Source organism: Bubalus bubalis, chromosome X (genome assembly GCF_019923935.1).
Source record: "Bubalus bubalis isolate 160015118507 breed Murrah chromosome X, NDDB_SH_1, whole genome shotgun sequence".
Classification (NCBI taxonomy): Eukaryota; Metazoa; Chordata; class Mammalia; order Artiodactyla; family Bovidae; genus Bubalus; species Bubalus bubalis.
In genome coordinates this window covers 112,549,886-112,575,813 of record NC_059181.1, presented here as the reverse complement: position 1 = coordinate 112,575,813, position 25,928 = coordinate 112,549,886, and positions in this window count along the sequence as shown.

The window sequence follows — 25,928 nt, the reverse complement described above, 5'->3', positions numbered from 1 at the left end:
TCCATCCAAAGTAGTTTTGGAGTCCAAGAAAAGTTTCCATTGTTTCCCCATCGGTTTGCCATAGAGTGATGGCACCAGATGCCATGATCTTCCTTTTTTGAATGTTGAGCTTTAAACCAGCTTTTTCAATCTCCTTTTTCAGCTTCATCAAGAGGTTCTTTAGACCCTTTTGCTTTCTGCCATAAGGGTGTCATCTGCATATCTGAGGTTATTGCGATTTCTCCCCACAGTCTTGATTCCAGCTTGAACGTCATCCATTGGTCTTTATGTTTGCTTTTGTTTTCCACAAAGTTCTTTGTACTCAAAGTGTTGAAGAAAACAAAGTCTCATATAAATGTCTAATGATTTGGGATATTGGGAAATATCCCATGTTGTTTTTAAAAATTTTTATTGGAGGATAATTGTTTTACAATATTGTGTTGATTTCTGCCTTACATCAACATGAATCAGCCACAGGTATACATTTATGTCCCCTCCCTCTTGAATCTCCTTCCCATCTCCCAACCCATCCCACCCCTCTATGTTGTCACACAGCACTGAACACCCCATGTTTTAAAGACTATATGTACCCCAATTAATTCATGCTTTCTATTACATTCAAGTCCAATCATTTACCTTCTATTCATTTATTCTTGGACTAATTTTTGAGATTTGTATTAATAGTTGCTTAATTGGCTCTGTCCAGAGGTTATTTTTCTACATTGGGCACCAGCTGAGAAGGTGAAAGATGTACTGAAATAAGAAGGGAACCAACTGAGAGAGAGAGAGAGAAAGAGAAAGAAAGAGATTGATTGATTAGTGACCCATAGGACACAACAGACTGTGTTTAGGGGTAATAATTAGGATACTGGAGTTCACAGCAGGAGAATAGTGTGAAAAACCTGGAACTTTACTGTGTATTAGCTAAAGGCAAGGATACTAAAGATGAAGAATCACCCCATATCCCAAGCAATCAATTGTTCTTTCATTTATTCAAGGATGTTTTGAAAAACTCCCGAGGCACATGGTACCCCAAATGTAACCACAATACTAAAAGGAACAAAAATATTGTCACAAGATTAGGTAAAGTATTAAATTGTGTTCATTTTACTCAAATGAAAGGCCTATAAATAACTATAATTTGCTTGCTAGCCTTTATATTAAGCTCAACATCATTTCCTAAAATTTAAAGTCTCCTTTGTTTTTCTTCAAAGCAAATATTTCCTATATTGGCAGGAATATAATCTCCTGTAAGGATAATCTACTCTAATATGTGTATACATTTTCCCTCTGTGGATCCCAAACCTTAATTTATTAATATATCAAGTCATTAAAAACATGACTGATTGATTTAAACAATTAAGAAAACACAGGGGGAACAATTTTGCATTGATAGAGAATGAACAAAAAATTCAGTGAGTCATTTCTATTTTCAAGTCAATAATACATTTACAAGTGACATTACTAACATTTGTAGTAGTACATAAACTATGACTAGATTAATTATGAATAGTTAAACCTTTATTTATAGCTGTTGTCAACTCCACATTTCTTAGGAAAATCCTTAATCACCCACATTACAAATTGCCAACTTGTCTCACTTCTGCACAGAAAGCCATTGTTCACTGGTGAAAATGTGAAAGAGAAAATGTCAGGCAATCGAATCAGAACATCCTGATAAGTCCTTCCTCCTCAAGGCAAACAAAACCTTTACCTTTCAGAGCAACAAATCAACATCTCATTGGACGCTAAAGTTATTAGATACTCTTTCAAAGCCCAGAGAAGTGCTGCAAGTTGGACCAGGACTAAGCCTTTCCATCTCTGTGTCCCCAGAGCCCAGCACAGGGCCAGGCACAGAGCAGACACTATGTAATTGGCTGTTGAATGGGGATGAATGACGTCATTTGTATATGAGGTACGAGGACAACCTCTACATCAGAAACTACACGTAACAGAAATACATTCTGCCAAGTTAGTAAAACATTGTCCATAGGTCCAGTACCTTGGAATGCAAAACCAGAGCAAGTTGCAGGAACCACTACCCAAGGGTATTGTTCAACTCTTTCATTCTTTTTGTCTCTCAACATAATGCACAGGACACCTCCTGTGTCCAAATCACCTGGTCCAGTCATTTATACTGAAACACAGATGGCCATAGAAACAGAGACTGTAGCACGAAGCTTAGGTTGTAATCTATTGGACCTATTGTTCACTATTGTCTATACATATTTAACAGAAAGTATTAACTTGTCTAAGAATATACTTATTCAAGAGAACCACCCAGACAGAATCACATAAAACCACAACACGGCCCTCTTCATTGTACTTTGGTCAATGAAGGTGTGCAACAGACTATATATAATATGATCTCATTGATTCAATTTTCACTGCACTTGTAATGTTTTTACCAGCTGAAAGGAACACTATAATGGAAATCTAGCTTTAAAATTTCATACATTAAATCATGCAATCTAAAGATAACAACATTGAACACTTCTGAGTCCCTTCATCTTTCCAGTAATAGTGCCATGTTTTTAAAAAGCTTCGAAAGAATGCATATAAATTTTGCTAACCTATCTCCCCAGGATGTTCAAAGAACAAACACCAAAAGTAAAACACCAATAATTTTGTCTTGCTTGGCATAAATATGTACTCATCTTGGTGGAGTTTTTTACTGTATGGCAATTCCATAGCATTTTAGTCTTTGGGCCTCAAAACAATTCCCAAGTTTACATACTTTCTACTCCTGTACTTTGATAGATGACGTTCTAGTCTAGGTCAAAGGCAGCCCATTTCATGGTCCAGCAATGATATTTTCAGGAGGGCATACGAACAAAGCCATTTACTTTTATATCCTTCTTTTAACAATGGCTCCTCTGTGCTAGCAGCTAGAGTCTCAAAGATGAAGCAAATGAGGTTCCTGCTCTTGAGGGGCAACTCCTAACCCTAATTCCAAATATTATCCTAACCTTGACTCACAGAAGTATGCAAACCCATACATTTCAATGAGCTTAAAAAACAGCAAGTAGGGTGGGAAGATTTGGGAGAATGGCATTGAAACATGTAAAATATCATGTATGAAATGAGTTGCCAGTCCAGGTTCGATGCACGATACTGGATGCTTGGGGCTGGTGCACTGGGACGACCCAGAGGGATGGAATGGGGAGGGAGGAGGGAGGAGGGTTCAGGATGGGGAACACATGTAAACCTGTGGCGGATTCATTTTGATATTTGGCAAATCTAATACAGTTATGTAAAGTTTAAAAATAAAATAAAATTAAAAAAAAAAAAAAAGAAAAACACGGTAAGAAAAAAAAAAAAAAAAAAACAGCAAGTAAAATAGTACACTATACTACAGCTTGTCAAACTTTAGTCAAGAAAAATACATTATACCACAGCTTGTCAAACATTAGACAAGAAGGCAACCTAAAAGTTCAGTCTAATAAATGTATCAAAAACAATGGAAAATACTGAAGTCTACTAGTGTTACCACCTCTTTAATCTTCTCTAGCATGTGAAAATAGTGTAAATACTTTATAATAATCTTATAAGAATCATTTTAATAATAAATGAAGTTCAAAAATATTAACACTATTTATTTCTAAATAGTATGAGAGTTCAGAATATTTATTCTGGATCAGACTGCCTAGGTTCAAATCCTACCTCTAAAGTTAACTAGCCACACATAGTCATGGTCAAGTTTCTTAACTCTGAAATACTTGAGCTTCTTCATTAGGAAAATGAGGATAATAATACATATGTAACTCAGAAGGTTACTTTAGAATGAGATGAGTTAATATACATAAAGCAGTCTGATCCAGAATAAATGTTCTTAACCCTCATACTATTTAGAAGTAAATATTGCTGTTATTTTTGAATTTTATTTTTATTAAAATGATTCTTATAAAGCAATTATCCTCCAATAAAAATAAATAAATACATTTAAAAATACTTCCCTGGTAGCTCAGCTGGTAAAGAATCTGCCTGCATTGCAGGAAACCCCGGTTCGATTCCTGGGTCAGGAAGGTCCATTGGAAAAGGCATAGGCTACCCACTCCAGTATTCTTGGGCTTGTCTGGTGGCTCAGCTGGTAAAGAATCCACCTGCAGTGCAGGAGACTTGGGTTCAATTGCTGGGTTGGGAAGATCCCCTAGAGAAGGGAACAGCTACCCACTCCAGTATTCTGGCCTGGAGAATTCTAAGGACTGTATAGTCCATGGGGTCCCAAAGAGTTGGACATGACTGAGTGACTTTTACTTCTTCACTTTAAAAAATACATTTCATTCAGCACTCAGTGTACCCTAATAACTGTGCTAGAAGCCAGGGTTTCAAAGATGAAGACTAGAAGGTCCCTGTCTCTAATCATGACCCTAACCTTGACTCATTCACATATGCAAACCCATAACTTACAATGCAACAGGGCAAATACTAAGATATCAGCATGAAGAGCATGACAGGGTGCCCTTCATTCTTCATCCATGAAACTCACTGGCTTTCTCTCTTTCTACCTTCAACAAATATTCAACAAAATGTCTTAAGTCACAATTTTTGGGGAAGACATTGTTTTAAGCATATGGGATTCATCAGTGTTCAAGATGAAAAAAATCCCTGTATGTGGATCTTATACTTTAATGGGAGGTGTAAGACAGACAACAAATACTCAAGTTAATTCTGTATGTTAAAGAGTTATAAGGACTAAGAGAAAAATAGACCACAGTAAGAGGCCTGATTGGATATAGGTGACATTATAAGTAGGATAACTTGGGGAGGTCTTGCTGACCTAGTAAGACATGAGCAAACAGTTGAGAGCTGAGGATGGTAGGTCTGAGGACACTGGGGGTGAAGACTGTAAGTGGTCCAGACAAAGGGACCAGCTGAGTAAGGCAAAGGCCTTGATGTAGCAGCATGCTTGGTGGGCTCGATGGGCAGAATAGACTGAGTGGCAAGAGCAGTGAAGGAGGAGTAACAGGAGAGAGGGTCTGAGAGGTAATAAGATGGCTGGACCAAATTAGGCCTCAGCAGCCACCACTGGTGACTTGTACTCTAAGTGAGTTGGGAGACCACAAGAGGATTTTGCATAGATGAGGGTCGTGCTCTGATTCACATTTTATCATGAATTCTGGCTGCTTTGGGAAGAATCACTGGAAAAGACCCTGATGCTGGGAAAGATTGAAGGTGGGAGGAGAAGGGGACAACTGAGGATGTGATGGTTGGATGGCATCACTGACTCAATGGACATGAGTTTGAGTAAGCTCTGGGAGTTGGTGATGGACAGGGAAGCCTGGTATGCTGCGGTCCATGGGGTTGCAAAGAGTCAGACATGACTGAACGACTGAACTGACTGACTAGGAGAAATAAAGTGTTGAGGAGGAGAGGGCAGAAGAGTAGGAGGTTACTACAGTGATGTATTGATAGGTGAGAGATGATGGTGGCTCAGACCAGGCTGGCAGAAGTGGAGGGTGAAGAAATGCTTAGACTGTGGAATATGCTTTGAAGGTATAGAAAAATAGGACCTGCTGATAGCCTGGATGTGGGATGTGAGAGCTTGAGGTGACAAAAGGTGAGTCCAGGGGTTTGGGCCTGAGAAACTGTAGAAATGGCCCATTGAGGGCACGGGGCTGGAGATCAGGATTAGTTTGGGACCTGACAAATTTGAAATGTCTCCTAGCAACTTCAGTGGAGATGCCCAGTAGGTAGGCAGTTTTGGATAGATTAATCAGGAGCTCTAGAAGAGTCCACACTGGAGGAGCCATCAGTATGTCAATAGCATTTCAAGCCATGAGATCATGAGCGACTAAATGTAGACAGAGAAGACTTTCAAGCTCCCATCATTTCTCCCACACACATTATGGAGGGAAAGGAGCCACATTCCTATTTCAGATTTATGGACAGACATAGCAGTGAGGTAGGGATCCAATGAAAAGGCACTTCCTTTATGGTAAAGGAAGCTGGTCTCTAGGACTTGACTCATGTGTCCAAGAGCAAATCCTTTCAATTTTCTGTGTATCAGGTTATTTATCTGTAAAAATGGGCATAGTGTCACCTGCCCTGCCTCTGTCATGCACTCTGGAAGGCTTAAAGGAGATTGAAAATGGTCAAAGTTTAAAGTGAAAAGCTCTGCCCAGAAGTCCAGAATACCCTTACCTTGGCATGTGGGGCTCTGCCCTCGGATCACTTGACACAGCACACCCTCCTCCACAGGCTGAGTTCTCAGTGTCTCTGCAAGGTCGCAGGAGACCTGTGTTCTAACCAAGGGACATGATGTGGGCCCAAGGATTCTTGTGGCATCAAGGAGCATATGGCCGACCAGGTCTTTGCTCTCGCCTGCCACTTCCTCCTTTCCTTTTATCTGTAGACTGCACTCAAGATAAGTCAGAGTGGGAAACTGACCACCAAACCAGAAGACCTTCCCTGGAGCAAGTGAGGGCCAGCAGGGTACAGATGAGCAGTGCACCATTTCCCTCATTTACCAATGAGGTCACTGGCTCAGAGAGCTGAAGTGACATGCTTGTGGTCACAAGGCAGTTAAGTGACAAAGCCTTAAGGTTTGCTTGCCATCTTCCAGATAAAAGGTTTGAAGTTTTTGCCCAGAAGGAACACATTAGGCCCTGGAATTTAGGCAACAGCTGGGCACGTATGTCTGAGCATTTGCCAGAAAAACACATGCAAATCCACAGGATGCTGATTCACTGGCAAGAGATAGTAAGGATTTTCAATCTTAGAAAAAAGTTATGTGGACACACGTTTCATTCTTCATTTCACGTTCATGGGGTGGGGGTGAGAGGCAGCATGGCTATTCAACCCTCAGAATAAAGCTTCTAAGACGGAACGTTGCCTATCTCTCAACCAGAGACCAACAGAAATAACTGCCTTCAGGGCCGAGATATCATACCGAGATTTCAGATGAAAGTGCAGGCCAGGAAGTGGCTTCTGAAGCAATAGAAAGTCTATAAAGACAGCTTGCAGCCTTTCCTGTGTGTGCGTCTGTGCCTGTGTCTGTGTGTGTGTGCAAGTGTGCACACATGCTCCAAAGAGCAGGGAAGGATTGAATTAAGTGGATCTCTTAGTATATTTATTCTACCTAGAAGCAAAATATCTTTTCCCTATTTAAGTTTCCAGTTTTTCCAATTGGATGTGACCTTAAAAATTATAGCAGTAAATTTCTCTTCTGATAACTAAGTTAAATTTCCAAGATGCAGTGGGTGCACTATAGAGTTCTTAAAAAGTTACAGCAAATTCTATGAGCATATGATCCACTGTGGATACTACTCCAACAGCAGGCTTCAAAAGCAATATGAACCTTGCTTTGCTTTTGCCTTCTTTAATGTCATTTCAGAAAGGTAATACACTTACATAGCCAAGCTGATGACACGGTCTCCAGCATACACTAACCAGTAGTGTCTAGAGGGGGGACTGGCCACTTACTTTTCATATAAGTAGCTGAGGAAATTACCTGAATTAGAGTCAAGGAAACACACAAATGTGCTTGTCCTGATGAAAGGCCTGGAAAAGCTCACCTGTCAGCTAAGAACAGAGTCTTTTTCTCCTTTGCCAGGGGATGCGCCAGATGAAACTGGGCCCAATTTCCCAACCTAGGACCTTGCACTCATAGTATTCTTTTATAGCACTCTAACTTAAAAGCTAGTCATAAAATCAGGGGAGTAGACATAGATTTTTTTTAAAGTATTAAAGATAGATAATAAAGATAAATTGCAGAGTAGAGAGTGGTTTCAATCTTTCTTCAAGTGTGATCCCTAGGATGAGAGATGGAAGGGAAGCATTGTAGAACTAGAGACCAAAGCTTGACTCCTGATTCTGCCCTTTCTTAGCTGTGTGACCTTGAGCAAATGGACTAACCTTTCTGAACTTTAGTTTATTTCTCTGAAAGGGGCAGTGGCCTACTAGATAAAGTTGTGGCAAGGATTCCATGAAATCACAGCATGTGAAGCCATAATCCATGTGCTCAGAAGAGAGTAGGTCTGCAGTTAGTGCTAGCTGTTAATGTCCTTACTGTGAATGCTTTAGACAGAGTTCGTTCCAGTCACTCTGTCAGTTTTTAAATGCTTAATTACATCAGGAAAGATTGTAAAGCAAATATTTCCAATCTCTTGCTGCTGTCTCTATTCCATTCCGAACCGACAGCACAAACTCTCCCCTCCCATTATTTTTCATACAGAAGCCACAGTGATCTTACAGAAATTTGCCTGTTCAAAATCTTACAATCGGGACTTCCCTGGGGGTCCAGTGGCTAAGACTTCTTGCTCTCAAGGCAGGTGGCCCAGGTTTGATCCCATGTCAGGGAATACATGAGGCAACTAAGCATTCACATGCTGTAACTGAAGGTCCTGGTAAAGCCAAATAAATAAATATACATTTTTTTAAAAAAAAGATCCTGCCATGGGTCCCATATCAGGAAAAAAAATCCAGATCCTCACAAGGCTCTCCAAGGTTCTTCTCCAGCCTGACCCACCACCCAGGACTTCTGCAGACTTGCTTCTTACTCCTCTTCTCTCTCTCACCCCCACAATCTCTTCCAGGCTGTTCTCCAAACTGGCTAGCAGAATTCTGCTCTGGGTTCTTTGCATTTGCAGCTCCTCCTACCTGAAATACTCTTTTCCCAAATAGCCATTTGCTATGCTCTTTCCCCTGGATAAGGAAATGGTAACCTACCTCAGTATTCTTGCCTGGGGAATCCCATGGACAGAGGAGCCTGGTGGGCTACAGTCCAGGGGGTCACAAAGAGTCAGGCACAGTAAGCATGCACACTCCATGCTTTCTCAGCTCCCTGAGGGTCCTGCATAAACACCCTCTTAGCTGTGAGCCTTCCCTACCATCTACTGGTCTACAGGAAGGAGCACCTCCCAACACAGCCTTCTCTCCCTACCCAGCCTGGATTAACTTATTTCCATTGGGACTTCTCATCTGACACACTATTCAGTGTTTTTGCTGATCTGTTTCATGCCTTCCCTGTTAGCAGAATGTAAGCTCCCTGAACACAGGCATTTCTGTCTCTGTTCATTGGTCTATCCTGAGTGCCTAGAACAGTGCCTGGCCCACCATAGGGACATAATATGGATTTGTTAAATGAAGGATTAGGAAAAGAAGCAAAGAAAATACCTACATTACTTTTCAGAAAATTAAAATGGTATTAATTAACAATGTGAAACTATCATTGCTGAAATGAATCTGATAAGTACTAAAAGCAATTGACAGACAAAGCAGGGATAGCTCAGTGAGTGCTAATGTATTGCTGATTCAAACGGCACGTCTGAAAATGAAGGCGACATATAGGATAAGCTGAATTGAATCCTATGAGACCCATATCTACGTGCAGAAACCCTGACAGCCAATGTTCTAAACTCAATGAAGAGAGAGTTGGGAAATTCAGCTAGAGGTTCTTAAGAAGAATCTATTTAGTGTGAAGACTCAGGTCTCCAACAGAGAGGCAACAGAGCCCAGCCCCCCAAGACATGGCCAGAGGACCAGCAGCCTCAGCATCCCCTGGTAGACCCTCAGAAGTGCACACTCTCAGGCCCCTCCCCAGGCCTGAAGACCCAAAAACCTACATTTAAACAGGCCACATGGGTGATATATCTGCACACAGAAGGTGGAGAAGGCCTGGAGTAGAAGGCAGTGTTTGAGCTCTCACTCAGGATCAGAATCACTGTTCTTCTAACATACTTGCCATAAAACTCCGGAGAAGTCATGCAAATTCCCTGAACCTTAGTTTTATCATCTGTAAAGCAGGAATAATAAAAGCACCCCAAGTCCTAGGCAAACAACTATAATGATGATAGCAACAAAGAAGACAATGGGTAACACGTACTGGGAATGCACCGGGCAATGTTCTCAGCACTCCTACAAGTACTTTATTTATTTAACCCTCTCCATCCACCTGTGAGGGCGTCACAGGGGGCACAAGTGGTAAAGAATCTGCCTGCCAATGCAGGAGATGCTAGAGATGCAGGTTGAATCCCTGGGCTGGGAAGATCACCTGGAGAAGGAAATGGCACCCAACTCCAGTATTCCTACCTGGGAAAGCCCATGGATGGGGATGCCTGGAGGACATGGGGCCACAAAGAGTCAGACACAACTGAGCACATCCACCTGTGAGGCCTATGACATTGTTCCCATTTTATAGTTGAAGAAAGGGAGGCCCAGATAGGTTATGGGACTGAGCTGAGGCCACTCTGCCATGAAAGCACAAGGCCAGGATTTGCTTCACTAAGGTAATTGCAGGTAGGCACTTGACCCAGTGCCTGGCTTAAAGAAAGTGATCCCCACTGGTGCCTGCCATTAAGGTGTTTTTGCTGTCATTCAGATCAACAACACAATCTCTTCCCTTTGCTTGTTCTTCCCTTCCCACCTCTTAAGGGGATGGAAAGCCTTCTGAGATAAGTGAAAGAAAACAAGTGCAAAACTCCTCACATTGCATGTTCCCCCTTTTGTAATATCCATAAACTATATATATATATATATATATATATATATAGAGAGAGAGAGAGAGAGAGAGAGAGAGAACAAAGTCTACAGGATATAGACCCTACATGGTTAACCGAGATGATTACCTCAGATGATGTGGGATTATGGAGGACACTCACTGTCTATCTTGTATGTTGCTATAGTCCTCATGACTTTTTAAAAGACCAAACACACCTGTAAGCAGAAAATCAATACAGTTATTTAGAATAGAATGTGTGTATTTTGAAACCTGTAAATCCTTCTGTGGGCACCATTATTATAATTCTTATTACAGACTTTGAAGAAAACTAGTGTTCTGTGGGTAAGAGCCATTTCACTCTCACTTAATGCTGAGCTTTGAGAGGACAGGAACTGTACATCACTTCCTTGTACCCCTGTATCCTCAACATACAGACTTCAGAGTAGGTGTCCCAGAAATGGGCATACAGTGTGACTGTATGCCTTTACAGTGTGTAAAGGATCTTTAGATTGGCACTGAACAGTGGGCTTTATTTTCAGAAACAGAATGAGGGTCCCAGCTTCATACACAAAGGCCAGGTAATAAGCACCACATCATTGGATGTTTATTGAAAGTGAAAGTGAAGTCACTCAGTCGTGTCTGATTCTTTGTGACCCCGTGGACTGTAGCCCACCAAGCTCTTCCGTCCATTGGATTCTCCAGGCAAGAATACTGGAGTGGGTTGCCATTTCCTTCTTCAGAGGATCTTCCCGACCCAGGGATCGAACCCAGGTCTCCCACATTGCAGGCAGACGCTTTAACCTCTGAGCCACCAGGGAAGCATGTCAAATTGTTTTACAAAGGTGCTTGCTATTGGCCAAGTTATACTGGTGTCATATCTTATTTAAAAATATCCTTTCAGCAAGTTGACATGAAAAAAAAAAATATATATATATATGATCCGGACCTAGGTTGTTTAGGATAGAAATATAGATAAGAGAGAAATATGTCATTTCTTTCTAGACCAACTGTGCATATTCATTTTCACCAACCCACCTGCTATGACACACCCTCCCCCAGGCCCCCAGTGGCTCCTTTTGAAAACTGACCCATGATTTGAAGTTCTTCAACCCAGGGAAAACTTTTCATTTCCACTTGCTACACCTTTTCCTCAGGCAAGAGGACATATTCAGAGCAGAGGAGTACCTTACAAGCATGCTTCCGTAGGACATACCAGGTATGGTTTTCCCAGCACATCATGCATGAGGCTCAGTAGACAGAACACTGGACCAGGAGTCAAGAGACCTAGATTTTTTTCATATAAATTTATTTATTTTAATTATAGGCCAATTACTTTACAATATTGTATTGGTTTTGCCATACATCAACATGAATCCACCACGGGTATACACGTGTTCCCCATCCTGAACCCCCCTCCCACCTCCCTTCCCATACCACCGCTCTGGGGCATCCCAGTGCACCAGCCCCGAGCATCCTGTATTCTCCATCTAACCTGGACTGGTGTTTCATTTCACATATGATATTATACATGTTTCAATGTCATTCTCCCAAATCATCCAACCCTCACCCTCTCCCACAGAGTCCAAAAGACTGTTCTATACATCTGTGTCTCTTTTGCTATCTCGCATACAGGGTTATCATTACCATCTTTCTAAATTCCATATATATGTGTTAGTATACTGTATTTGTATTTTTCTTTCTGGCTTACTTCACTCTGTATAATAGGCTCCAGTTTCATCCACCTCATTAGAACTGATTCAAATGTATTCTTTTTAATGGCTGAGTAATACTCCATTGTGTATATGTACCACAGCTTGCTTATCCATTCATCTGCTGATGGACATCTAGGTTGCTTCCATGTCCTGGCTATTATAAACAGTGCTGCCATGAACATTGGGGTACACGTGTCTCTTTCAGTTCTTGTTTCCTCAGTGTATATGCCCAGCAGTGGGATTGCTGGGTTGTATGGCAGTTCTATTTCCAGTTTTTTAAGGAATCTCCACACTGTTCTCCATAGTGGCTGTACTAGTTTGCATTCCTGCCAACAGTGTAAGAGGGTTCCCTTTTCGAAGAGACCTAGATTTAAATGCTGTCTCTGAAACTTGGCTGTGTCAGTCTGAGCAAGTTATAACCTCTCATTAGCTTATAATATCATAACCACTTACTAGCTCTGTGTCCTTGGGGATATAAGATCCTGTAAAAATTGTCTCACTTCCCTGTACCTCAGTTTTCCCATCTATAAAACGGAATAACAGTAGCCCTTTCCTCACAGGACTCTTGTGCTAGTTGAAGATGCTTTCTGGCACTCAACAAGTACTCCTAGAATGTTAGCCACTACTGTCAAATGCTATTTTTTCTGTAGGTGGCCCTTTCAGTTCACAGAGAGTATTGGTAACCACAGTCTCATTCATCCCCACATTCCTCTTGGAGGTAGTGGTGGTGCTAGCGTCAACATCCATTTACATAAAGGAGAACAACGCTGAGAAGGGTTCATGGACTGACCTGAGGCTACACGACAAATTTACAAGCCTAAAACCTGAGCTTCTTCCTAACATCCCGTCTGCTCCTGGATTCAATTCAAAGCTATTTCCTGGGTCCTTGCCCCTCACTGGGGATAGGGAATCAGGCCCCGTGCTGGTCCTGCAAGAGATCAAAGCTAGGTCAAAGACTGAGAATGCTGTCGTGCTATGCTGCTGCTGCTGCTAAGTCACTTCAGTCGTGTCCGACTCTGTGCGACCCCATAGATGGCAGCCCACCAGGCCCCGCTGTCCCTGGGATTCTCCAGGCAAGAACACTGGAGTGGGTTGCCATTTCCTTCTCCAATGCATGAAAGTGAAAAGTGAAAGTGAAGTCACTCAGTCGTGTCCGACTCTTAGCGACCCCATGGACTGCAGCCCACCAGGCTCCTCCGTCCATGGGATTTTCCAAGCAAGAGTACTGGAGTGCACAGTGCGACAGGTAACATCAGAAGTTGTGTTCCAGACCACATGAGAAACCTTACCTGCACGAGCCAGTCTTTATGCTGTGAAATGAAAATGTTTATACAATTTAAAGTATCTCTTCAGAAATATTTCTAGAGGGGAAAAGAAGATAAAAAGATAATTCAGCTTCAGCAAAATATTCCTTCCTTTTCCATATGTGGGCCATATGATGCTCCCATGACCCTATTCCTCCGAAGAAAGAAAATCACATGGGTGGGTTTATAACACAGGTTCCAAATGCTCTAGAAGGTCACAGGGCAAAGGCTGAGGAAGGGCTAAGAGACAGGATGTCTTAGGAGCTTCCAAAAGTAGGCAAATTCGAGAAATATTGTATGACACCCCTTATACATGGAGTCTAAAGAGAAATGATACAGATGAACTTATTTACAAAACAGAAAGAGGCTCAGACTTAGAGAACAAACTTATGGTTGCCAGGGGAAAAAGATGAGGGGAAGGGATAGTTAGGGAGTTTGGGCTGGGCATGTACATATAGTTATATTTTAAATGGATAACTAACAAGGAACTGCTGTACAGCACAGGGAACTCTGCTCAGTGTTATGTGGATGGGAGGGGAGTTTGGGGAGAATGGATACATGTATATGTACATATACATCATATATGAGTCCCTTCACTGTTCACATGAAACTGTCACAACATTGTTAATCAACTATAACCCAATACAAAATAAAAAGTGTTTTTTGTTTGTTTGTTTTTTTTTTAAGTACGCAGACTCAATGTCACAGAGGAAAGAAAGGGCACTGTGAGCTAGGAGTGTTGGTTGTGGCCCTGCCACCAGCTCATTACACACCCATACATGAGTCATTTCTTTCTGCTGGGGCTCACTGGCTCCACTGGTTGGTCTCAAAGGGCATTTCCAGTGCTAATGTTATAGGATATGATGATATCCAAGAATCTCTCAAATATCTGCTGTTTAATAATGGAACTTTTATCAGGAAAAATCATTGTTGACTAGCGTCTTGAGGATGTTCTTGGGAATATAACAGAATTAGAACAGGAATCATTAGGCAATAGGATGTTTCTCATATTCTCTTTACAGGGATCTTCGCCCTTCAGCTTCCCATTTGCACCTCCAATTAAATTAAGGATGTTAGTTCTATTTGTCCCAAAACAAAGCCACACACAATAAATAAAACTTCCTGCTTGCAGCTGGCTGTGTAAAAACACCTACATAGGAAAACTCATGCTGTGCTGTGCATACAGTTAAATCGAATCTATAGTTATGTAAGCATTCCCATAGAGACAGCAACCTCTCTTCTTCTTTTCTCTCTCCCCCCTCCCTTCCATCCTCCCCACTCCCTACCTCATGCCCATCACCATTTAAGAAGTGATTTGGCCTAGTTAAATGGCACCAACACTCTCAAGCAACATATGCTATGATTCTTTGCAACCCCATGGACTGTAGCCTATCAGGCTCCTCCATCCATGGGATTTTCCAGGCAAGAGTGCTGGAGTGGATTGCCATTTCCTTCTCCAGGGGATCTTCCCGAACTAGGAATCAAACCCAGGTCTCCCGCATTGCAGAAAGATGCTTTACCGTCTGAGCCACCAGAGAAGCCCGGTTAGTAAGATCATAATGAGCCAAATCCATGCCCTCCCAGCTTAAAGTGTTGGGCTATCTTTTCCATCTCTTTCCAAGAGCCACGCTGGCCTCCCTTTGCAGCTGCTCTCAGAGAATAAGTCAGCTGCACTCGGACTTCCACAATCCCAAAGAAGCATCTCTTGCAAGTGGAAATCTGGCTCTGCAGTTTCCCATGCCTACCAGGACACATCCCTCCACCAGCTCTCAGGTGAGCTTCTCTCTCCATCCTGGGTGGAGGCCCAGCTGAGTGGGCAGGTGGGCAGCTGTGTGAATAACAACTCTCCAGGTGTTTTGTTGCTTCCTTTTACCTCTCCCCAGGCTCTGGGGGTTGCCCCAGGATGGTCCTCCTATGTGTTTCAACAATAATGCAGTCTTTTCCCATACATGCTCTTCCCATGAGAAGAGGGGTCTTACAACTCCCGACCACAAGCAACTCCCTTTTCCCTCTTTCTTCTCTCTTCGTCTTTCATTCTTTTTTAGGTCTTTCTTCTTTTTCACTTCTCGATGATTTTGACAATCTGAACTGCTCTAGACAGTCCTGTTTCCAGTTTTTCTCTGAATGCTCAATTCCTATCAATCACCATCATCAGCACCATAGTTCACATTTGTTGAGCACTTATCATGTACCAAGTGCCAGGCTAAACCTTCCCTTTCATTAGCCTGCACACCCTAAGCTCCTGGCAGGGGTAGCCCATTCTACAGATAAATCCACTGAGACAGAGTTTACAGAGAGTTTAGGTATTTTGCCCAACGTTACATAGCTAATAAGTGACAGAACCAGGATTCAGAAACAGATCTGCCTAGACGCCACTATACTATATGGCCTCAATTACTGTCAGACCACCTGGCCTACAAAATATGCACCCCAATACTCTGGATTAGATTTATGTGGGCTGCATGGGCATTCTCAGTCATACCAGAGAAGTCTGCTAAATGAAATCCAAAATGCGTAGGAGTAACTTTAATTAGAACCATGTGAGACCTACAAAAAGAGAACTATAAAACTTAACTGAGAAATATATTAAAAGAGACTTGAATAAGTAAGGAGACATACCATGTTCTGCAATTGGAAGGCTGAATGTGGTAAAGAGAAATCAATTTGTTCTTAAATTATTTATAATTTTAGTTGAATTCCAATCAAAACACTAACAGGATTCTTTGGGGGACTTAGCAAAATGATCCCAAGATTTAGTAGGAAAAACAAATGCAATAAAAGTGCACAGAAAACTTTTGAAAAAGAAAAGTAATGAAATGGAATGGAATTAGCCCTGTGCTTGTGCTTAGTCACTCAGTCATGTCTGACTCTTTGCAACCCCATAGACTGTAGCCTGCCAGGCTCTTCTGTCCATGGGGATTCTCCAGGCAAGAATATTGGAGTGGGTTGCCATGCCCTCCTCCAGGGGATCTTCCCAACCCAGGGATCAAACCCAGGTCTCCCGCTCTGCAGGTGGATTCTTTACCATCTGAGCCACCAGGGAAGCTCAAGGATACTAGAGTGAGTAGCCTATTCCTTCTCCAGGGGATCTTCCTGACCCAGGAATCAAACCAGGGTCTTCTGCATCGCAGGCGTATTCTTTACCAGCTGAACTACCAGGAAAGCCCTGGAATTAGCCCTATCAGACATTATTTTTTTTTATAGTCTACTGCATTCAAAATACACACTATATATCTACAATTATTAAAAGACTAGGATACCAGAACAAATTTAGACATACAAATCAATGGAATCCTATATATCCCCAATGCTGATCCTACTACATATTTGAAACTAATACTGATAAAGAAGGCATCTCAAAAAAGGAGGAAGAAAAAGGTTAGCTATGGTTTTTCTGGTAGTCATGTATGGATGTGAGGGTTGGACTGTGAAGAAAGCTGAGCGCCAAAGAATTGGTGCTTTTGAACTGTGGTGTTGGAGAAGACTCTTGAGAGTCCCTTGGACTGCAAGGAGATCCAACGAGTCCATCCTAAAGGAGATCAGTCCTGGGTGTTCTTTGGAAGGAATGATGCTAAAGCTGGAACTCCAGTACTTTGGCCACCTCATGTGAAAAGTTGACTCATTGGAAAAGACTCTGATGCTGGGAGGGATTGGGGGCAGGAGGAGAAGGGGATGACAGAGGATGAGATGGCTGGATGATATCACCAACTCGATGGACGTGAGTTTGAGTGAACTCCAGGAGTTGGCGATGGACAGGGAGGCCTGGCATGCTGCAATTCATGGGATCGCAAAGAGTCGGACACAACTGAGCGACTGAACTGAACTGAACTGAATAAATGATATTGGAAAATATGGTTAAATATCTCAGGAAAAATAAATAAAATTATTAGTAAACAGCATTAAGTAATTTTTAGATGAATTATTGAGTCAAATGTTCACAAACTTCAAATGATAAAGCCAGAATAAAACAGAAATAAGTATTTATCAAATCACTAATAGAAATAAAAATTTCTAAATTTAGAAATAATGGAAGAAATAACTTAGAAAATTAATAAATTTGACTTTTTACCTATTAAAAACTTCTGTTAAGACCAAGCCATTCTATCACCTCATAATTAAACATAAAAGGCAATTTGAAAACTGATAAAAAAAATTCATAATAATAGTCTTATTTTAACCATTTAAATAATTCATACAAAATATATAAGGAAAGCACTAATACTCAAATAACCGGATACAAAACTGAACAAATAGTCACTGCATACAGACTATATTTCAAGACATGTGCTAGACACTGGAGAATATAAAGTTTATAAAAACCGATCTGTCTCTTGAAGTGCTTAAAATCTACAGAGAGATTAAACATTAATTTTTTTTTTAAATTTTAAAAAGTGGCACAACCAGCATCAGAGTTGTGATGATAGAAGCCTGAATGAGGTAGAAGTGTAACAAAAGGAAGGTTTACCAAGTTTGGGGAACTCAAGTTTCATGGAAGAAGTTTTGAAAGATGAGTAGATGTCCCATAGTTGTACAGGAGATGCTGCGTAAGGATATTTCAGAAAGAAAGAGCAACTTTAAGTAGATCAAGAGGCATGATGTGTGAGGTTAGATGAAGGTGAGATTTTCAGCTGGAGCCCACTGAAGCTAAACTTATAGGCCAGAACATGGCAGACCTTACTTTTTATTTTCTAGGCAATGGAGAGTCCAAGAGTTGTAAGTAGGCAAAACTATAAACAAATATGCATTTTAGAAAAAACAATTGTGACTTCAGGAGAAAGGATGCATTGGAGGGAGGCAAGATCAGAGGTCATGAGACCAATATGGAAGTTGTGAAAGCAATTCAGGTTATAAATGGTAAGAACCTGGCTTAAGACAATAGCACTGGGGAAAGAGAAGGACGTAATTCAAAAGGTGTTGTGGATAATCCATAAAAGAAGTCTGAGTGGTTAATATGGAAAAAAAGTAGAACTATCAGTAATCAACGAAATACAAATTAAAATTTTTTGAAGATATCACTTTTCAAGATATCACAGAAATCAAAATATTTTAAATCCAACAATATGGCATACTAACAATTTTGAAGTTAAACCTACTCTTATATAGTTTCAATAGCCACCTAATTGTCAACAAATATGAAAATGGTTATGTTAACTGTGCTAAATCCACTGGATGGAATATTATGCAACTGTTACAAGGATACTTCTAAAAATTTTGTAATGACATGGGTAAATGTTCATAACATGTGTGTGTGTGTTAGTTGCCCAGTCATGTTGGACTCTTTGCAACTGCATGGGCTGTAGTTCACCAGGCTCCTCTGTCCATGGAATTCTTCAGGCAAGAATACTAGAGTGGGTTGCCATTTCCTTCTCCAGGGGATCTTCCAGACCCTGGGATCAAACCCAGGTCTCCCACATTGCAGGCAGATTCTTTACCGACTGAGCCACCAGGTAAGATCATTCATGACATAGGCATCTACAATTATACATTGAGTCAACACTTACTGATCACCTACTATGCACCAAGCACTGGGCAGAGGATGGTTATACAGCAGTGAAAATTATATAAATGGTTCCAACCCTCATGAAGCTTAGTCTCTGGTGGATGAACAACAAAATGAATAATTCACTTAAATCAACAATAAACAATGGTACGGAATGCTATAGAGAAAGAGACCATGGTGCTATGACTGAGAATAAAAGGTAGGATGGGGTGAATATACTGAGATGAAGCAGCCAGTGAAGATATCTCTTAGATGGCAGAGATTTACAGATGAAAAGATAATAGACTTGTGAAGATCAGTTGAAATGGCAGTCAAGGCAAAGGAAAAAGACAGTGCAAAAGCACTGAGAGGAAAACACAAAGGCTGAGTTTGATTAATTGAAAGAAGATCATTTGGGAGCAGTAAGAAAGTAACAGGGATGATAGAAGAGGAAAGTAGAGAGGTGAGCAGAGGCTTGACCAGGCAGGGTTTTGTAAGTCATGGCACAGAGTATTAGTTGAATTCTAAGTGCAATGGGAGGATAATTCTATTTTTTATTTTTTGAATAGGGAATATATCCAGATGGTTCAAAAATCCAAACAGTATAAAAAAGATTTACTTTTTTGATGAGTGATGAATCTTGCTCTCTCTCAACCCTTGTACTTATCCACTGGATATTTTCCCCTACTCATCCACAAGCAACCATTTTTTTGGCCAGACCATGGCTTATGAGATCCTACTCCCCTGACCAGGGATTGAACCTGGACCCTCAGCAGTGAAATCATAAGGTCTTAAACACTGGACCACCATTGAATTCTCTCACAGGTAACCATTTTTATTAGTTTCTTATGAATCCTTTCAGAATTTCAATGCAGATACAAATACATGTTGTTGATTTGTCTCTATGTCAAATGCCAGAAGTGACATGCCATATATACTCCTCTATACACTGATTTTTTCATTTGATAATATATCCTAGAGCTCTTTCCATTTGTAGCGCCACACATTTAACCAGTCAATGGTTAGCTATTTAAGGATTTTTATCACATAATATGATTTATCTTTTAGAAAGATGATTATGAATGTGTAGGGAATGGGTTGGAGGGGATAACAGTTAGGTAAAAAAGATATTTCTTAAGCCCAAGGGGTAGCAATGGAGTTCTAAAGGAGTGAGTCGGTTCAAGATATAATTTAGAGTAGAGAAGGCTGGAGTGGGTGATGGACTAGATGTGAGACATAAAGGAAACAGAGACATGAAGGATGATTCCTTAGTTTTTGGATGGAGTCACTGGTGGAGAGCAGTACCATTTGCTGAGATGGGTAAGACTGAGGAGCAAGGAACAAGAAGAGGAAGTCAAGATCTCCCTGGAGACCTGTTAGGTTTGAGATGCCAGGGAAACATTCAGGGTTGAGATGTCAAGTATGCATCAGGATGTGTGAACATGGATCTTAAAGAAGAAGTCTGTGCTAGAGAGAGAAATGTGGGACATATCTGTTTGTCAATTATATTTCAAGTCATGATGATGGGTAAAGTCACTGAAAACATGAATGCAAAGTAAAAAGAGAAGAAGGGGAAGACCTTGGCTCTGCAGAATCCCAACATTTGATGGTCAGACAAACGACGATTAACAAGTCAGAAGTGAATCAGAGGAAACCTAGGAGAAGCCAAGGGAAGTGAGAGTTTCAAAAAGGAAGTGGTTGACTGTGTGGGCTGATGAGAACAAAGAACGGTAAGTTAAAAAAAAAAAAAAGCAAAAAATTGGAACCATACTTAATTATACATATGTGTGTGTTTATAAACTATTTGGACACACATATATACATATATATACATATGCAAATCTATATCTACATATACACATATGCATTTATTCTGATGCACAGAAAATAACTGAATAAAAATCTTCTAAAAAACATTATCAATGATCAACTTTCAAAGGTCAGATTATATGATCTCTCCCTTTGTCTCATTTTTTTTATGTTTGCCCAGTTTTCTATAATGAATATTTGTGACTTTTGTAATGGAAAACTGCATTAAAAAAATAAGAGGTTTCTTAGCTGATCTTGAGGTGGCCCTGACTTGGAGTAGATATGCAGTATGAATAAGGATCTTCTAGAAGCCTGTGAAAATCATTTCTGTTTGGGAAATGAAACCTGTACCTTCTGATAGGCTTCCCCACCAGGTGGATGCCATGTGGGTGGAGTGTGGAAGCAGGGCCGGAGAGGAGACACGTGAGTTAGGGAACCTGGCCCTTTGCAGGATCTGCTCTAACTGGATCAGAATCACACTGCTATGGATCTTATGCTGAAAGTGAAGCAAACTAAGACCAATTCTTTTCAATGCAAGCAAGCTGCTGCTGTTGCTAAGTCACTTCAGTCATGTCCGACTCTGTGCGACCCCATAAGATGGCAGTCCACCAGGCTCCCCCGTCCCTGGGATTCTCCAGGCAAAAACACTGGAGTGGGTTGCCATTTCTTTCTCCAATGCAGGAAAGTGAAAAGTGAAAGTGAAGTCGCTCAGTCGTGTCCGACTTTTCACGACCCCATGGACTGCAGCCTACCAGGCTCCTCCATCCATGGGATTTTCCAGGCAAGAGTACTGATGTGGGGTGCCATTGCCTTCTCTGATGCAAGCAAGCTAACCTTATATAACTCAATTCAAGCTGCTGCCTATTAGAAGCTGCCTCTAAAATTTGCACTAATTTGCCTCTGAATTCACACGCATCCCCTTGTCCACTATGGCCCTCAGTAACTTAGTGAAACACAGAGTCCGAAGGATGCCATTCTGAAGGCAACAGCTCTGATCTACTCACACATTTCAATCTTGCCCCTTTCAGACACCACAGCAGTTGCTGCCTTGACCAATCCAAAAAAATATTCCCCTGAGCACATATGGAACCCCCATCGCTAGTCATCTCTCCAGATGGCCGTCATGCTGCATTTAGCTAGCATCCTGTCAAGGTGGAGCATTTCTAAGAAAGCCCCTGCTTTTATTTCCCAGAGCAACGATTGCCAAATTCGATCAGTGCCTAGTCTGTTTTGGCAAGACAAACAATCCTACAGACCTCCACCCAAAGCTAAGCCATTGCCAACACCCCTAACAGCTAGAAGACTCAATGGGAAGACAAGCATTGCCTCTCACAGGCACTGTCCCACAAAGTGCCTTCCTCATTTCAGTATCTGTAGGAGGTTGAATACTGCCTCCTCTGCCAAGATGCCCCTGATCTAATCCCTGGAACCAGTGAATGTGTTACCCTACAAGTCAAAAAAGGGCACTGTTGTTCATCATGGATTTTTTTTGGCAGTCATTTTGAATTTTAAAAAATATTGCATTAAAATGTTGTTAATCATCAAAGAAAATGACTCCATGATCAATAGTGAGTTTTGAAGCCTTCTTAAATTGTGTGTCCTAGGCAAGCACCTCACATGCCTCAGCCTTGTCCCAACCTGGCAGAGACTAATAGAACTAATCACACTATTATTTAATTATCCATTTCTAAATCTGACTGCTCCCTAGACTGTGATCCCCTAAAAGTTCAGACCGTAGCATATTCACCTCTGTATGCAAAGGGCACAGGATGGAGGAGGCACCCAATAAATTTTACATGAATGCATGAGAACCAGTGAGAAGTATTATCTGAGTTTTCATCTACTCAGTATTCTGTAATACCTTATATGGGGAAAGAATCTAAAAAAGAATAGATATATGTATATGTATAACTGAATCACTTTGCTGTATACCTGAAACTAACAAAATATTGTAAATCAACTATACTCCAATTTAAAAATAAAAATGCATATAAATGAGGTATTTGTAATGCACAGTAAAACATAGGATTGTTTAAATGGATATTTGTTAGGAATGTTCATTTCCAAGTGTGAACACAGAAACATAGAAGTGAGCATCTTTAAGAACCGGCCTCCTTACAACTATAATTGATGTAAAGGAAGATGGCTGACCTTCATTCTTCTGAATGCCCCTAGGTAATGGATCACAAGAGGAACAACAGAGAATGCCATGCCTCTGCAGAGACAAATTTCAGTTCAGTTCAGTTCAGTCGCTCAGTCATGTCCGACTCTTTGTGACCCCATGAATCGCAGCACGCCAGGCCTCCCTGTCCATCTGAGCTATCTCAATTAGGGGGGCAGTTTTATTTTGTACTTTCAGGCTACATACAGTTCATTGAACACACTCCCCACTCTAATGCTGATTTTGATTTCCTTACATTAGCTTTAGCTCTTTTCACTATTTTATAATTATCTAGTCTGTAATTTTCTAGGCTTGTCTGAAATCCCTGCTATGGTATGTTCATTCACAGGAATCCAGTATCTCTAGGAGCCAGTAACACCTGTGGTATGCTGTATTTGTATAAACATAATTTCATTTCTCTCTTCTCTTCCTAGACTACCTGCAATGCACTCCAAGACATGAGACAGGTAGCTTGTTGAATTCACAAATACCCTTAATTAAATTAGAAGATAACTTCAAGGTAGTTCAAAGGCTGGAGTTGAACACTAAGTCTTAAGTTGTCAATTCTAAATCTTTGCTGCTTTGACACCATTTTCTAATAACCACAGGACAGGCCAGAACTGAACAACAGCTACAGTTGGCTTAATGAAGTTTAGATAAATTGGCTCATTAATACCGCTTTGGAAGGAACTTCCATTTTCTACATCACAAGACATGATTCTTACCATCTTTCAGCAATAACATTAAAATCTTTTATATTTCACCAAGATGCCAAGTCACAAGAGAGTGTGGAAAGTCCAGAGGTTCTTCTAATTACTTATAAAATGCAACTGCCATCTTCTCTGTTCTCAGTGTGGGACTGCAAATAGCATTTGCCTAACTGTGACTGGGAGCCAGCAGCTGGTTGCCCTCTGTTTGGAGTTTTAAGTAAATGGTAATTAAGAAAAAAAAGAAGGGGTGGCAAGTTGAATTGAAGGCTCCCTAATAGATGGCATTCGTCCTGCTTAGATTGACATTTACAGCATACATTTGCCACCTCATTGTTTTCTGTATGACTTAGAGGGAAAAAAAGAGTCAAATTAGTGTAAATCTTTGGTGATACAAAGACTTGAACAGACTTGTTGAAAATGTCAATCCAACCAGGCAGTCATTATTGGTTACAAATGATTATAGCAACACAGTGATATTTTGCATTTCTATCACACTTAAGATCTTTTGAAAACACTTTGAGATTTCTTTCTCATTGAAAGTCCTAAAAGGACATTTCTTGCTCTTGTTTCAAATTTTAAGAAAGCATTTTGACAGGATTAGCGGCTGCACTTGTGCAGCTTCTCTCGCTCACCTCTCCAACAACCCAGACCTGTCACATCCTGTCTTTATTTGACTTTGTAGGATTTTTGTTCATCATGAAACTTTTTACATTCACTTTGATTTTTTTTTAATTTTACTGAATTTAGGTGGTATCATCTTGATGATTGAGTTTGTTTTTATTTTTTTGCAGTCCCATTTGCGTCCAGGGTGGAGTGCCTCACTCACCTCATCCTAGCCTTAGACTCGATGCCTGACAAGTAGCCTGCACTGAATAAATATTTGTTGGGATGGCCAAGAGGTTCGTTCAGGTTTTTCCATACTATCTTTTGGGAAAACTCAAAATGAACTTTTCGGCCAACCCGATATAAGGTGATCCACAACAGACGTAAGGTCGTTGCACCTGAGTTCTACAGTCCCCAATAACATAGGCAAATTCACTGAAGGAGAGGGAAACGGGGGCACGAAAGGGAGTCACAGAGGGCCAGAAGCAGCCTCACCAGCACCCAAATGTCACCGTTCCAGCAGCTACGAGTGGCTGCTGTGGTCACTGTACAGTGCACCCCCTGGGTTCTCTGGGCGCTTGCACGTGGGACTGGGAGAGGTCCAGTAACAGTCAGTGAAGAGGCTGCAAAATGGAGAGGAGTGACTAGCTCCCCTCTGCGGCCCCGATATGGGAGTCACTCCTGCTACAGCCAGCATTCTTTTCTGAGTTGTACAACACACACTTCTCTTGATCTATTTGGACCTTTGTTTTTCGGGTATGGCCAAAGCTCCACAACTGAGCACATGTCCAGAGAATCTGGCTGGTTATGGCTGGACAGCAACCACCGACCTCTTTTAGGATAGCCACTCTCCTAGTCAATAAAAGCTGTCTATTTGGAAAAACTGAGCCACTGCCTGAAATGCAAACTTGGACTATGCATGACCAGAAGTACTAACACAACCACCCTCTTCAGTAGAATTTCATTGACTATTAGTTCAACCTATGAAAGAAAGAAGGAGCACAGAGTATCAGCCACCACACAGAGAAAACATAAAATTTGAGAAACAATGTATTTCATTGTGGAGGACAGAGGAGCCTGGTGGGCTACATACAGTCCAAGGGTTTGCAAAGGGTCAGATACAACTTAGTGACTGAACCAACAACAAATGTTTCATAGATGAAGAATAAGGACGATAAAATACTAAGAAACCAAGATAGTCACCAATTAAAGCTTATAAAAATGGTTTTCAGACAAACCAAGCTCACATTCTAATTTTTATTTTGAATGCTGACAAAGATAACAGTTAAGTTGACCAGAGTTGTATGTTATGGTGGAGGACAACAGCAAAGAGGTGGGGAAGGAGTAGAAGGTAATGGGAAGTACATAAGAATGAAGTTGATTCATGTTGACGTATGGCAAAAACCAATACAATATTGTAAAGCAATTAGCCTCCAATTAAATAAATTAAAAAAAATAATGAAGTTGAATAGACTTGGATTCCAGGCCCGGTCGGCCACTGATGATGAATAAACTCTGTCCTGCAGGACAGAGAAGTAAACACATGTGCTCAGACAGCCATGTGGAACCAGAAGTCCCGAGGCCATGTTCCAATTTTAACTACAGTGTTTTCTTGTCTTTCCAATTTGTTTAGTCGTATGTTTACTCTATCAAACTCTCTTTAACATACTGTCCTTAACCTCCAGCTATAGATCCCACCACAGGCTCACCTTTGCTTTCTTTCTGGTGAA